The sequence below is a fragment of the Sminthopsis crassicaudata genome, chromosome 1 (assembly GCF_048593235.1).
Source record: "Sminthopsis crassicaudata isolate SCR6 chromosome 1, ASM4859323v1, whole genome shotgun sequence".
In the NCBI taxonomy this organism is placed as follows: Eukaryota; Metazoa; Chordata; class Mammalia; order Dasyuromorphia; family Dasyuridae; genus Sminthopsis; species Sminthopsis crassicaudata.
The window spans coordinates 134,135,256-134,148,373 of NC_133617.1; positions in this window are offsets into that span (position 1 = coordinate 134,135,256).

Sequence of the window (13,118 nt, forward strand, 5' to 3'; positions counted from 1 at the left end):
AGAGAGCCAGCTATATCCAGTGAGAGGACTATGGGGACTGAATGTGGATCACAACATAGTATTTTCACTTTTGCTTTTGTTGTTTGCTTGCTTGTTTGTTTGGTTTTTTTTCTTTCTCATTTTTCCTCTTTTGATCTGACTTTTTCTTGAGCAACATGATAAATGTGGAAATATGTTTAGAAGAATTGCTTGTTTAACCCATATTGGATTGCTTGCTGTCTAGGAGAAGGGGAAAAGGGAGGGAGAAAAATTTGGAACACAAGGTTTTGCAAGGGTGAATGCTGAAAATTATCTCTGCATATATTTTGAAAAATAAACAGCTATTATTATATAAAAAGAAATAGTATGTACAAAGACAGAAATAAGAAATGGGCTATCCTATATGAGCAGAAAGTAGGGCAGAGTAACTTGAACATAAAATGTGTGAAAGAGGGATAAGAATTCCCTATTTGACAAAACTGCTGGGAAAATTGGAAATTAATATGGCAGAAACTAGATATTGACCCACACTTAACACTGTACACCAAGATAAGATCAAAATGATTTCATGATTTAGGCATAAAGAATGAGATTATAAGTAAATTAGAAGAACATAGTTCACCTCTCAGACTTGTGGAGGAGGAAGGAATTTGTGACCAAAGAAGAACTAGAGATCATTATTGATCACAAAATAGAAAATTTTAATTATATCAAGTTAAAAAAGCTTTTGTACAAACAAAACTAATGCAGACAAGATTAGAAGGGAAGCAATAAACTGGGAAAACATTTTGACAGTTAAAGGTTCTGATAAAGCCTCATTTCCAAAATATATAGAGAATTGACTCTGATTTTTAAGAAATCAAGCCATTCTCTGGATGTCCATCAATTGGAGAATGGTTGGGTAAATTGTGGTATATGAAGGTTATGGAATATTATTACTCTGTAAGAAATGACCAGCAGGAGGAATACAGAGAGGCTTGGAGAGACTTAAATCAACTGTTGCTGAGTGAAATGAGCAGAACCAGAAGATCACTGTACACTTCAACAACAATACTGTATGAGGATGTATTCTGATGGAAGTGGAAATCTTCAACATAAAGAAGATCCAACTCACTTCCAGTTGATCAATGATGGACAGAAATAACTATACCCAGAGAAGGAACACTGGGAAGCGAATGTAAATTGTTAGCACTACTGTCTATCTACCCAGCTTACTTATACCTTTGGAAGCTAATAATTAATGTGCAACAAGAAAAAGGTATTTACACACCTATATTGTATCTAGGTTATATTGTAACACATGTAAAATGTATAGGATTACCTGCCATTGGGGGGAGGGAGTGGAGGGAGGGAGGGGATAATTTGGAAAAATGAATAAAAAAGAAAAAGAAAAAGAAAAAGAAAAAAAGAAGAAATCAAGCCATTCTCCAATTGATAAATGGTCAAAGGATATGAACAGACAATTTTCAGATGATGAAACTGAGACTATTTTTACTCATATGAAAAGGTGCTCCAAATCACTATTGATCAGAGGAATGCAAATTAAAACAACTCTGAGATACCACTACACATTTGTCAGATTGGATAGGATGATAGGAAAAGATAATGACAAATGTTGGAGGGGATGAGGGAAAACTAGGACACTGATGCATTGTTGGTGGAGTTGTGAATGAATCTAATCATTCTGTAGAACAATCTGGAACTATACTCAAAAAGTTTTCAAACTGCATACTCTTTGATCCAGAAGTGTTACTACTGGGCTTATATCCCAAAGAGATATTAAAGAAGAGAAAGGGATCTATATGTGCCAAAATGTTTGTGGCAGCCCTTTTCGTATTCACTAGAAACTGGAAATTGAATGGATGCCCATCAATTGGAGAGTGGCTAAGTAAATTGTAGTATATGAATGCTATGGAATATTATTGTTCTGTAGGAAATGACCATCAGGACAGAGAGGCTTGGAGAGACTTACATGAACTGATGCTGAGTGAAATGAGCAGAACCAGGAGATCATTATACACTTCAACAACGATACTATATGAGGATCAATTCTGATGGAAGTGGCTATCTTCGGCAATGAGAGAACTGAAATCAGTTCCAATTGATCAGTGATGAACAGAACCAGCTACACCCAGCGAAAGAACACTGAGAAATGAGTGTAGACTACAACACAACATTTGCACTCTTTCTGTTATTGTTTGCTTGAATTTTTGTTTTTTTTCTCAGCTTCTTTGTACCTTCTTTCTAAATCCAATTTTTTTTGTGTATGTGCAACAAGATAACTGTATAAATATGTGTATTATATATATATATACATATATATATTATATTTCACATATACTTTAACATATTTAACATGAATGGAACTACCTGCCATCTAGGGGAGGGGGTGGAGGAAAGGAGGGGAAAAGTTGCAACAAAAGTATTTGCAAGGGTCAATTTGAAAAATTACCCATGCATATGTTTTGTTAATAAAAATCTATAATAATAATAGTCATAATCATAATTATAATAATATAAACCTTAAAGCAAAAAGAAATAAAAAATATATGTTAAATCCAATGTATGTATACATATTTATACAGTTATCTTGCTGCATAAGAAAAATCGGATCTAGAAAGAAAAAAAAAAAACTGAGAATGCAAGCAAACATCAACAGAAAGCATTAAAATGCTATTTTGTGTGGTCCATATTCAGTTCCCACAGGCCTCTTTCTGGGTTATAAGGCTTTCTTCATCACTGAACAATTGTAGTCTATCATTTTAGCTAAATTTTTTGATTTCCTTATCATTCCAGTTTCTAAGATAGAAAAATTCAAATCCAAGCTTCTACATAACTTCATCTCCATCCACTCCCCACTCCTTTTCAGTTCCCCTTTGTTTGTTGCCTTCTCCCATTAGAAGGGAAGATAGTTGTAAATACAAATGATGTCATTTTTGGTTCTTGATTTCTAAAGCCTATCACAGTGTGGGGTACATGATAGGCACTTAAATACTTGCTGATTGATTGGTTTACTGATAAGTCTAGTGGGTTACTTCAAATCTCATCTGAAGTCCCACCATCAACTTTATCCAGCTTTTTTTTTTTTAATCTTAGTGCTTTCACTCTGAGATTACTTCCAATTTATCTTGTATATAGCTTGTTTGCAAGTTTTCTTCTTCATTAAGCAGTGAAGTGCTTGATAACAAGGGCTATCTTTTGCTTTTCTTTGTGTCCTTCAAACTAAACACAGTGCCTGGCACATTTATCGTTTATTTGTTTAGTCATTTCCAACTCTACATGACCTCATAGACAAAGTCTATGGGGTTTTCTTAAAGAAACTGGAGCAGTTTATCTTTTACTTCTCCTGTGTGACCCACCCAAAATCACACAGAGCTTGAAGTTTATTTTGAACTCAAATGTTTCTGACTTTAAACCTATTCATCCACTGCTCCACCTGGCACATAGTAGGTATTTAATAAACATTAGTTGACTCACTAGAGTAGAAAAAGTGTTTGCAGGTCTATTAGTCATTTGTCTTTGTTTCTTTAATCCTGAATTTTGACTACTCATGCTCAGTAAGTACCAAAGGTAGCTATTTAATATTAGTATTCAGTCAAGCAATAAGCTCCATGTGCATTATTACTCAGCTGATGTGCTCTAATTCCCTGGAGTTCACAAAGATGAAAACAGGTTGCTCACGCTACTCAAATCATAGCAATGGTTAAAATCAGCATTTTCATGCAAACATAAATTATAAAAATGGAATTAAGATAACTGATTACCCCCCTCCCCCCCCAACATACACACTGTTGGTAATCCTGCCCTAAAGTAGCATTGACTTGGTTCATTGCATATGCTCACAGCTTTTGTCAGTCTATTCAATCAGAATTTCTTCCTGTGGCAAAGCCACGATACACAGGCCTGTTCAGAAGCCCAGTATGTCTCTATTTCCCTAAATCGAATATGAGGGTGTAAAATAGCATGTGCTGGAGCTCTGCTGCTTCACAATAGGAATAATCCCGTGTGGGAATGTTCATTTTATTCATCTGCAATTTCTGTTTGACAGAATTTCACGCTGCTGGAAGATGTTACCTTGACAGCCTAGAGATCATTTTGTCTTTTAATCCAGGAAAGTACCAATTGGGAAGTGCTTCTATAAATGTCCTCTGGATGTACCAGAGGAACACCTTATATCTGTATCAAAAGGAACATGCCTTGAGTAGGAGCATGTTTTGGGGGGTTTTGTTGTTGTTGTTGTTTGTTTCTTTTTCCTGGACCAGCATCATTGGGGGGAGGGAAGCAATATCAAACTTTAAGAAGAATGAATTCTGAAGTGATAAGCACAAGTTGAGATGATTTAACCAGTTTGGGGGTTAGTTATGGTTTTATAATTACATTCATAGAATCCCAATGCCAGAAGTGACATCAGAGGCTAGTTGGACTAATCTCTATCTTAGAACATAGGATTGTTTTTTAAAGCTGAGACCAAGAAGCTAGATGATGACTTGGCCAGAAGTGAATTGGCTGGTATCAGAAGTAGGATTCAAACTTTTGTCTTTCTGACTTAAAGTACAACAATCAATACCATGCTACCTTTTTGTAACATTCCCCAATAAGTATTCATTCAGACTTCACTTGAAAATTTACCTTACCAAACTTGAGAATAAAATTATTAAAATCACATTATCACAGAGAATTTCATGACTCCATTGTGTAATGTGCAATGTCATAGAAAATGTCCAGTGGGATCAAGATCCCTTAGTTACACATCCAATTCTTTTAAGTAGACTTGGACATAATTTACTTTAATTATTTTTATTATAATTATTATTATTAATTTACTTTAAAAATTCTTTCTTACAATAGTATTTTATATAGCACATTGCTGAGAAATCAATCAGTTAATAATCAATGAATCCTTAATTTCTACTAAAGAGGCAGATTAACACATTAACCTATCAAGTTTTTATCAGGGCTATCAGTAAGTTGGGGGAGTGACAACTCCAAGTATGTAAAGACTTATGAAAGTAGAAGGAACAGAAGAGAACGATTTGTTTCAAAGGCCATAAAAGCAAATGAAACAGGTACTATGGACTAAGCATAGATTTTTCCTTTCAGTGGGCTAAAATGTGTATCTCTGAATCTTTGAATCCTTGCTCCTAATTCTACCCTTTTAGATAAATCAAAGAAATCCAATATCTCTTCTACATGATATGTTCTTCAAGTACTTGAAGAGTACAATGATATCCCCATAGTTTTCTTTTCTCTTTTCTAAATATTACAATTATTATTTTATATGATCCTGATAACAGAATGCTTTCTGAGCTCTTCAACATCCTACTGCTTATGTTCCAGGCATTCTTCCATTTGTCATAGTATTACATTGCCTAAAATATGGTATTCAGAACTGAAAGTAATATTCCTCCTATAACCCTCAATGTGATTCTGATTGTTGCCTCAGCCTACCCTAGTTCAAATTTGCCCCCAGCCCCAAACTTCACAGAACTCAAGGAGCAGAACAATGAGCAGACTAGCATATTCTGTAAACATATCATTAGGTTACTACATGACAGTTTCCACAAAACATAACATAAAAATCAACCAATAAGAAAGTACCATCAACAGGATACAGAATAGGACATTGGACTGCAAATCTCAGTAAATCTTTCCCCCAATATAGCCCCTGCACAGTTCTTCTTTGCTGTCCTTGGGTGAACCTATACTACTTATAATATCATTATATTGATATCTCTCAAGTGAGCTTTTCTGTATGCATGCTGGGTAATAGCACACACATTCCACCAAGGCTTTAGGACCTCCCCATGTTAGCAATTTATAATCTCAAAATTTAGATACCTTGTGATACAATCACTATTTACTTTATAAAAATCCTTATCTTACTTTGCTGGGCCACTGACTCCTTCAGGGAGCTTGGCCCACCCACTGACTGTGTAAATCTCATTAAAATGCCTTTGCTTGAGTTGAAGACTATTTGAGTCTGAATTCTTTCAGAAGTGACACTCTGACATATATCTTATACCTCACCATTCTCACTCAGATGCAGCAGAATCTTCCTTCTTTTGGACACTACTCACACAGGTTTTTGAATAGTGACTGATTTTGTAATTAGATGCTCTCCTTTTATTGGTAGTGATTTTAAAACCTTTAAAGGGCAGCTAAGTGATACAATGGATTGAGTCTGGAGTCAGGAAATCTTAAGGTCAAATCTGGCCTCAGATATTTACTAGCTGTGTGACTCTGGACAAGTCAATTAACCCTGTTTACCTTGGTTTCCTTATCTGTAAAATGAGCTAGAGAATGAAATGGAAAAACCTCTCCAGTACTTTTGCCAAGAAAATCCCAAATGGTGTCATGAAGAATTGGATCTAATTGACGTGATTAAACTACATGAAAACCTTTATTAAATCAGAGATACTTTTAAAAAGTAATTGTAACATTCTCCCCTCAAAAAAAAAAAAAAAAAAAAAAAAAGTAAATTCAAATATCCTGCACTTAGAGAATATAATACCTAATATTCAGGAGGGAATAGTTCCAGTATACTCTTTGCAATTCTAAGTGCCAGTTTTTCCTTTTTTTTTTTTTTTTTTGAAGGGGAGTAATTTTATTTAATTTTATTTTGAGTCACCAGAATAGAACTTTAGGGGCAGCTAGATGGAACAGTAGATAGAGCACTGGCCTTGAAGTCAGGAGGACTTGAATTCAAATATGACCTCAGACATTTAGCACTTCCTAGCTGTGTGACCCCAGGTAAGTAACTTAATTCCAATTGCTTCAGCAAAAAAGAAAAAAAAAAAAATATATATATATATATATATATTTTTTTTTTTTTAAAAGGACAGCTAGGTGGATAAAGCACAGGCCTGAAGTCAGGAGGACCTGAGTTCAAATGTGGCCTCAGACACTTAACAAGTCCTAGCTGTGTCTCCCTAGGCAAGTCACTTAACCCCAATTGTCTCAGCCAAAAAAAAAAAAAAGAACTTTGTTTTTATTTTATTTAAAAAATAAAAAACAGAAAAATAATATAAAACAAAATAAAATTAAGCAAAAGGGAACATTGTCATGTGCCCAGCAGAACATCAGGGAGAATTCAAAATATATAACAACACACTACCACTTCAAAAAAGTAGATATATTAATTTAAGAAATTATATTCATGAATGTCTATGTGCCATTTTTAAGAAGGATATTGATAAGCTAAAAAGCTTTCTGAAGACAATTAGGAAGATGAAAAATTTTGATATACCATTGGTGGAGGAAAGAATGCTATGGATCTGAAAATTGTCTTCAATACATAAATGGCTGCTACATTAAGGGGAGTTAGATTTTTTTTTCCTCGTTGTTCTCAGAGGACAGACCTAAGAACGAGTGGGAGCAGAAAAGAAGTCTATTTAAATATGTCAGGAAAAACTGCCTAAAATAGTTCAAGTTATTCAAAAGTAGAATGGACTTTGTTTTGAGAGAAGGAATCCCTTTCACTGGAGATCTTTCAAGAACAAAATGTTTTTTTCATCTTAAGGCTCCCCTGTAGAATCCCCATTTCTAAATCAGTTTTAGGAAAATATTTTTAAGGAAAATATTTTCTTGATAATCTCAGATACTTGTGACAGGATTTGTGAAGGAGAGCTAGGTGGCTGTTTGCCTCATTTTCCTAAGCTGCAAAAAATGAGGATAATAGCAGCTCAGGGGTTGTGAGGATAAGATGACATAATATTTGTAAAGTACACAATATCTGGAATACAGTAAACACTAAGTAAATACTTTTTCTCTCCACAATCCCTTATTGAGAGAATTTGAATGTTTCACCTGTTTTGTCTTAACTTGTATCTTGCAATCCATATTCATCTACTATATTCCAGAGTGCTTGGAAGATTTCCCTTGTGGAATTCCTCCTTTATTTCCTTTAAGAGTCATTTCAAGCAAAGCTTATACAGGAAGCCTTTTCTAATTATTATTTCCAGAATTATCTTGTATTTATTCTGTATGTGCATATTGCCTTTTCCATAGAACATAAATTCAATGAAAGTGGAGATATCCCTATTTTCATCTTTGTAACTCCATCTCTTAGCACATACAAGGGGCTTGAAAAACTTGAAAAACTTGAAAAAAGTTTAAAAAAAAAACTTGTTGGTTGATTTATCAATAGAAAGTTAACATAACCTTTTTAGAAGTTGAAATGATTAGGAAATTCTCCCTAAAATTTGAAGATGGATTTAATTATGTCAAATTAACATGCCCATGTACGATATGTCTTCAGGTGTTTGGATTTTTTTTTGTCTTTGGCTTTCTTTGAATAGAGGAAAAAAAGTTATTTTTTTCTTGCTTTAGATGATTTGCTTTTTTGTTGTTGCTACTGTGTATTTTATTTTGGAATTCCTAGTACTTGACGCAGTACCTCAAAGCTTGTTGACTGACTAAGCTTGAGTGCTGCACTACCCTCATCAATTGTTGATTTTCTTTCCCTGAAAGTACATGGAATTATATATAGTAAAGGGACTTAGAAAGACTAAAAGTTTTGCCAAATAAAGAGCTCTTACTTTTATGTTGTTTACTTACAAAAAAGAACTATTAAGGCGCTTGAAAACCATTTTATTTCCCTCCCTTCTGATCTTGTTTGCATTATTAATTTGCTTAGCAAACTCTTTCTCATAGATAATACGAAGGTAAACTTTTATATACTCAGTGTCTGAATTTCCATGATACTGTGAATTAATGAGATGTATTGAATTCCAAACTGGTATATAAACTGATGGAGAATTGTCAGCATGCCCATTTTTGCCTCATGATTCGGTCCTGATTGATTGGTTGGGTTTTGGTGGCACAGATGCTTTGCTCTCTTTGGGGAGTCACTGATGTTTATTAATAACAGCCAACTCTCAATCAACTTCCAGTCGATTAGCCACTTTGAGGATAATCTACCACAGACTTCTAAAACCTCTGTTGCCCTCCTGCTGATTTACTTCTTGTACAGCCTGCTATCCCTCCTACAGTCTGGAGCCCCTTCCAGAACTGGCTTCTTCTTCTCTCGCTCTGAATCAGCCATCTTAAAAGGCCTTTTGGACCAGTACACTTAATTACCTCCTTTCCCTGTCTCCCCTTCTCAGGAAAGTTGTGTGCTGGAAAGAGCAGAAGAACAGATAAAGCAAGCAGCTGGAGCTGTGGCTTCTATGTTAGGGTTGTGATGTGAGGCTGTTCAGCTGCAGAAGTGAGTGGGGAGGCAGGAAAAGAAGAGGAGGGGATGCCATAGGAACAGAGAGCAGCTTTCTAATTAGTTTCAAGTCAGTTCTTCTCACAAAGGCTAAATTTTTATGGTGTATTGGAGAGAGTGTTGGATTTGGACTCAGAGGTCCAAGTTCCAATCCCAGTTCTGCCTGTGAAGTTAAGACCCTTACTTTTTGAGTAAGTCCCTTAACCATTCTAGCTGTTCTGTTCCCATGGCTGGAAAATGAAGGGTAGATTTTATTTTCTGAGGTTCCTCCTACTTCTAAATTTATCATCTCATGACTTCAACTGTGTTGTAGAAGAAACTTCTGTGTGGAATGAGAATTTTAGGTGATAGAATTAATTCTAAGATTATGTGATTCTCAGATAACTAGAAGTAGAATCAATAAAAATGAAAATGAAAATACAGGTCAGAGTAAAAGCTGACCAATTTCTGGATTATCTTTTTTAGACCTGACTCTTAAGTAAGATGGATTAGATATAGTAAAATCCCAACTAGCCAGAGGTTTATTAATTATTTAAATGGTGATTTATCTAGGTCCATTGTTTGGTTTTCTTTGTCTTTCTATGTCTCCCACTTCCTATCTTCTGAATGCCTGCTAGCACATGTGGGAAAGTGCATCAGCTAATGTATGAGATCTCCAAATTCTGGAAATCAGGCAGTTATTTGTTTCCTGTCCAAGGAAAAATAATGAGCATAATGACATGCATAAGAAAGTGCTAAGTGTCTTTGGATGATGAAGTTCAAATAATTCAACATGTAGGATAGTTTCAGTGCTAAAATGTAAAATTTGTTTGGAGGATTATGACTGCATTACATACATACTATTCCCCTCCCCTCTCTCTAATGGATTATCAAGGGTTGCTTATATTTTCTTGTAAGTCAAAATATTCTAGTATGTTGAGTAGAAAAAAAAACTGGACTACACTCATAGAATCACCAAAATTTCAATTCAAAGAGACTTCAAATGTAATCTATTTCCACCTTCCATAGGAAAAAAAAGAATCTCCTTTATAATATCCCCCCATAAATAGTTACCCATCCTACTTTGGAAGAACTCCATTGATGAGAAACTCATTACCTCCAAAGACACCCTTTGTCATTCTTTATATCCCTAATGTTTAGTAAAGTGCATGACACATGATAAGTACACGATAGGTCTTTGATTATTTAACAAAAATTCTTCCTTTTCATTTTTGAAAAACACTAATATTAGTATATTTCCCTTAATTTGAATTCTTTGTAGATTGTACCCATAATTCTCAGTTTTCCCCTTTGAAACAAAACAAGTTGAATTCGTTTTTAAAGACAATTCTTCTTGTGCTTGAAGACTTCTATCATAATCTAAGATAAACCTATCTAGTTTCTTCAACTGGAATTTTTATATCATGATGGCAGTGCCCTTTATCAATTTGATAATCCTGCTATGGTCATGTTCTAGCTTACCAGTATCTTTCTTAAAATAAGATACACAGACTAGAATACAATATTCCAGAGGTGGTCTGACCAGAGCAGAGTACACTAGGACTATTATTTCACTTAATTTCTATACTATAATAATTTATAAAAGAAAATATATAGGTAAAATATAACGCTTCCAACTCTATACCTCTGATCCAATGAATCTCCTTCATTATAAACAGTATGCTTCAATTAATGTGGTGTTAGAAAATATTCAGGTTTTTAGTCATCATATTGCTGTTTACCCCATACTAAGTTTATAATCTATTGATCACTCCCAAGACATTTCCTGTGAATAAGAGATTTAGCCATGGTTAATTTTGATTCAAAAACTTTGTTTCTTTGTCATGTGGGCAGTTCTTTTACTTTTAGTCTTTGAGCTTCTTATTTCTCATTGTAAAATAAAAATGTTTTTATTAAAGATTCCAGATTCCATTTCAGTAGTATTGGTCATGATTTCTATTTCAAAACTTTAAATTGTGTCTAGTTATTGTTTATTATATTGTACCATTTATTGTAAAATGTTGCAACTTTTTATTTATATTTGAATTCAATCAGAATAAACAATATCAAGAGAAGTATAAGATTATCATTCATCATATACACTAGCTCACAAGAATTTGTCATAATGACAAAGCTATATAATAAATTATACAACACCTCCTAGATAGAGCATTCCTATTAGCCACTCTCTTTTCCTTAGTGTGGAGTTCAAATAATTCAATGTATAGGATAATTTCAGTGCTAAAATCTAAAATATGTTGAATTAATTATGGGTGTATTGTACTGACACATAACTATCTCTTTAGTGGATTATCAGGGGTTTACATACAAGCAAAATGCCTAGCTCTATGCACACCTACATCCATAAATGAAATGTTTTTATAGAATTCTATTCAGATTTTAAAATACTTTGAGTAAGTAGAAATTTCCTCTCTCCCACATAATTATCTAAATATTAACTATATATTTCTATGTGAATGCCATTCCATTGAGGGTATTATATGAGTTCAGATAAGGAGTCAGAATAGTCTTGTGTCAAAAATCTCACTATTGACACATTGTGTGCCCATGGACAAATCATCTGAGTCTTACTTTCCTCATCTGCAAAATTGGGTCAATAATACCTTTAGTAATTATCTCACAGGACTGTTTTGAAAATGACCTGGAATAATTTAAGTCAAGTATTTTGTAAAATTTGAAGTGCTATATGAGCACCAGTTATTGTTATTGTCAATTCCCTTTTTCTCATTTTTTCTATGTCATAATTATCATTATCTTCTTCATTATTATTATTACAATAATTACTATTTTATTATTATGATCATTACTGTTTTAAGTGCTTTGCTCATGCTTTATACTTCATGAATTCTGAGATAATAGATCTAGAAGTGGAAAAGATCTTAGAACTCCTCTTGTCTTTCTCCCTTATTTAAAAATTGAGGAAAATGTGACCATGAGAGATCAAATGACTTGTCAAATGACACATAGTAGTAATCACAAGAGCCCAGAGATGAACCTGAGACCTTTAACTCTAAAGCAAATCTTTGCCATGATAGAACAAGTCCATCAATGACATCTCTATTTTTCTAGGCACCTTGAGATCCATATTTGGGAGTTTTTTTTTCCTCTCTCTTTCATTACAATGTAATTCTTGTAAATTCTTCCATGTTAGAAAGGTCTTCCATATCTATCTCTCTCTTTTAAGGTTTTATTGCCATTTACTCACTAAGATGAACACTCTGCTTCAAAGAAACCAATTCCTTCTTTCCATCTATTATATATTTTTGTATAATATTTAAGCTTATTACCATTTTTGTACCATTGTACCTACTGTCTTCCAATAGGAATGTGTTTCCTTTATCTTATTTCTTCCAATCCTAACTTCTAGTCCAAATCCCACCTTATCCAGGAAGCTTTCTTTATCTCATCCCACAATATATTTTCCCTTTTCCTTTCTCTTAATTCCAGAAGATATTAAAGTTTGAAATGCAAAAACATTTACCTAGTTAGTTACAATTCCATATCACTTATTAAAGGTGAAATGAAAGTACAAATATATTCTCACCAGGAACATTAAAGGCAGGGACTGCACTTTATATTTCTTCTAGATATGCCATATTCTAGAAATAAAAAGAATAGTTTAAAACGTCTCTGCTCTTAAGGATCTTATGACTTTAATAACTTTTAAGAGAGGAGAGAAACAACAAGCAAACAACTATGAATGAAGATTTATATGTAAATGTATGTATGTATGTATATATTATTCATCCATGAGAGATAATAAAGAAGAAAAGGTCATAGAACAAATGGTGGAGGTGGGTGGCTGAGGAGAGAGTTGTAGAAAGTGGGATTTTAGTTGGGATTTAAAGAAAGTCAAGGAAGTTAGAAGGAGAGAACAGGACGGGGGATTCCAGGCAAGATGGACAGCCCAAGAACATGCAGAGTTATGACA